Consider the following 3,797-nt stretch of genomic DNA (forward strand, 5'->3'; position numbering starts at 1 on the left):
GCCAGACGAGGGCCCCGCCCTGCGCCACCCCTGGCCACCGTTGGAGCGTCCGAAAACCAGGACGAGGTCAAGGGGCAAGGGCGATGCTGGCAGCGCCCTCGGCAACCACGGGCCCTCTGCCGGGGGGAAGGGCTCGCCGGCGCCTCCCCCGATAGAGGACCTACCTCCATGCAGCGCCTTGTTCTGTGTGGCGCGGGGAGGCCCTGGCTCCAGGCCCCTCCCGCGCAGCCCCCAGTGCACCATTCCCGCCAGGGGCGGAGCCACCGCCCTGGGGTCTCCGATTGCTGCTGCGGTCTGGCTCACTTGCAACCCACGGTTAGCGTAACCTTGCTCCCAAGATATTGGCTATACCCCGCCGTTGTCGTCGATGAAGGGGTCGGCGAAGCCTCCGGGCGACTCATGGAAGGCCCCGGTCTCGAGCGCTCCGCCTTCCCATCCTGGCTCGGGGAACGAGTTGGGGCCTTCTGCTGGTGCGTACTCCAGGTTCATCATGTAGGGCACATAGGCATCCTCGGTTGCCCCGCCGGAATCGTCGCCTGGGTGCCCCACGCCTTGAGCCGCTAGCCGCGGCGCCTGGCCCTGGTGGCTGCTAGGTGGCATCCCAGCGCGTCGCTGCGGTGGACCACCAGCGCCTGCCCCTCCTGGTGATGGCGCTGTTGTGGCAGGACGGGCCACGCCGGGGTTTACGCTGGTGTTGTCGGGTCCTCCTAGCGCTCCAGGGGGCGCGCAAGCTCGCCGGGGCCTCGCGCGCGCTTCTGCCACAACCTGAGGCGTGGGCAAGGAGCAGAAAGGCGGCGTACCTCTAGAGGCAGCGTCCAGCAGTGCGGCGCGGCCGCTCTCCGCCAACCGGCATCGCAGCAGCTCCCGCGCCACGATGAGCGCGACTCGCATGTTCGCCTGCTCCCGTCGGGTGTGTGGTGCCGTTGCCGCAGCGTAGCCTGAAGATCGCACGGTGGCGCGTGTGCGCCGTAGTGCGAGGGTGGAGTGCACCGATCCGCGCCGCCCGCGCCTGGTGGTGTTCAGCGGTGTGCGGGCCGCCTGGAGCACGTAGTTGAGGTCTTCTTAGGCGGACGGCGCCACCCGGATGGGCCAAGCAACCCAATGGTCGGTGTGAGTCCTTGGATCGTCAGACATCAGAACCGCGGGGTGTTGGCGGGTCGATTGATGGAAGAGGGGCTTCGACACACCCCTACCTGGCGCGCCAAATGTTGGATTACGGGTTCCGCAAACCCTTGAGGTTCGAACTCTAGGGTGAGAGTCTTACCCAGAGAGACATGTTGGTTCGAGGATTTTGTTTGAGGCACGGACCCAGCTCGTCTAAGGATATTGCTCAGGGTTCCTGTTGGGGATATGACTATTGGATATGAACCGCCCAGGAGGGCCCGAGTTATCCCAATGGCGGTTCATAAGCCAAGCCCATGAAGATGTTGAAGATGGCGGTTCATGTAGTAGGTTTGTTGAAGGGCCCAAAGCCCAAAGGCGGCTTAAGGCCCGTAAGTGTAAACCGCCATATATACGTGACTAGTATTGTAAGGCATGTAAGATAAGACACCGGGCCAGACACATTTGTATGAGATGGCCGGGACTCTATGAGCCGCGGGGCATCAACCCGTGTATATAAGGCAATGACCCAGCAACGGCTTAGGGCAAGAAACAATAGATCGAAAGCAAGGCCAAGAGTATTCTCTCCCTAGTAATCAAAACCCTAGCAATACCACCTCAAACTGGATTAGGCTTGTACCTTCACCGTAAGGGGCCGAACCAGTATAAACTCCTTGTGTCCTTTGTACCGTTTTAACCCCTTTAAGCTAACTACGTCGCAATGGCTCCACAACTAAGTCCTTCCACTAGGACATCTGCCATGACAATTCCACGACAGTTGGCGCCCATAGTGGGGCCTGCGCACGGTGGTTTTGAGTTCTTGAAGGGCAGCTTTGAAGGGATCAAGGGATACACTGTAGGCCGGATGACCAAGAGTCACCGCGGCAAGCTCTACATCGACGATGCAGGCTGGGGCCCCGAGGCCAGCTCAATCGAGTATGGGTACCGGGTCCCCTTCGGTGGAATCCACGTCTTCATCAGCAAGATTGGCGAACCGGGCCCTGAGACGGACATCTGGACCAACATCATCGAGATGGCTTAGCCTGCACGACCCACCTGGGTTCAACCCACCGTGAAGTGTGCCTTTTTTGAATTTATCCAAGGGGCTGAATTGGAGGGCTCTGTGTCTAGCAGTGAGACGGCCATCTACTCTGATGGTGAATCGTCCACGGGCGAGACCGGCTCAATGTATCAACTACAAGACGAACGGATTGGGGGCTATTCCGATGGTGACAGTATTCCGGAACCCTATGAGCCGCCGAACAAGGTGGCAATTTTCATGGCTGGCACCCAGCCAGTTCTCGGTTCAACAGCCACCGGGGCTATGACTTCCAGCGCAGTGGAGGTAACGGCAGCGGGTGCTGGAGGATCAGCATGCCAGCCGGCTCAAGTTTTAACAGATCTATTGGAGGCTCTAGCAACTCTGATGGAGGTGGAGGTAACCCCGGATAACCAGGAACATCATAAGGTGGATGTGGCTAAGTTGCGCGCTGAGATAGCGCAAGCCAAGGTAGAGCTGGCGGCGGAGAATGCTAGGATGACTGCAGAGCGGGCCATTTTAAACGCTCAAGCACAGCGAATTCAAGCGGATTCATACCGGCTCACGGTGGATCAGAACGCTTCAAACGAAGTCTTGAGGAGAAAGCACCGGAGTCGTCTGCCTTTGGTTTATGAGTCGAGGAACCTCTTCAACACATCGGGAGCAGGGACCAGTAACCCGCTGGTAATAAACCAGATGGCTGAAGCGCCAAGGGGTGGAACGCCGGTTCAGCCACGCATAACAGGCTCTCCGCATGTGAATAATACCCCACCTCAGCACGTGGTGACGCCGCCGGGTCATTACTCCACCCCTTTGGATAATACGATTGCTGCAGCTACGCGATTGCCATCTTTGCCAGTCGAGGGCGAGACTTCGATGGAGGTTGAAACCCGAAGGGCCAGGGAACTTCTTCAAACAAAGTTGATACAACAGCTAGCTTATTCTTATAGTCGTGACCGGATTCATTCGACCCCTCGTCCAAGCCAGAGCTACAGTAGACACATTGACTCGCCAGCAGTTTCGAGTACTGAGCAGCACCGTAACCAGCCTCGTGGGCATGACCCGGCGTGCAATGGTGCCGAGGCACAGAATTTGGTGGACCAGGACATAGCGCGCCAGGAGGCCGAGCTGGCGGCTCAACTGGCGGCTCATCAGCACGCGCCGGTTTACCCGACCACTTCAGTGGAGGCAGGTGTGACTTCTAGAGCATGTGGTGTGCCATGTTTAACAGCGGCTCTGCGAAATGAGCTTTTGCCAAAGGATTTCAAGGGCCCATGTAAGGTGCCTAATTACACAGTGGATCAGCCCCCAGAGGCTTGGGTGGAGAGTTATGAGATGGCTATGGAGATGCTGGATGTTAGTGAGGGAGTCCTGGACTAAGGGGTCCTCGGGTGTACGATCTATGGAATATGGGCCGGACTGATGGGCCATAAAGATACAAAGACCAAAGACTTTACCCATGTCCGGATGGGACTCTCCCTCGCATGGAAGGCAAGCTTGGAGACCAAATATGAAGATTCCTTTCCCTGTAACCGACTTTATGTAACCCTAGATCCCCCGGGTGTTTATATAAACCAGAGGGCTAGGTCCATAGATGGATATCCTCATAATCATAGTCAGGCTAGACTTTTAGGGTTTAGCCATTACGATCTCGTGG

This window comes from Triticum urartu, chromosome 5A, assembly GCF_056163025.1.
Source record: "Triticum urartu cultivar PI428250 chromosome 5A, HENAU_Tu73, whole genome shotgun sequence".
NCBI classification, from domain to species: domain Eukaryota; kingdom Viridiplantae; phylum Streptophyta; class Magnoliopsida; order Poales; family Poaceae; genus Triticum; species Triticum urartu.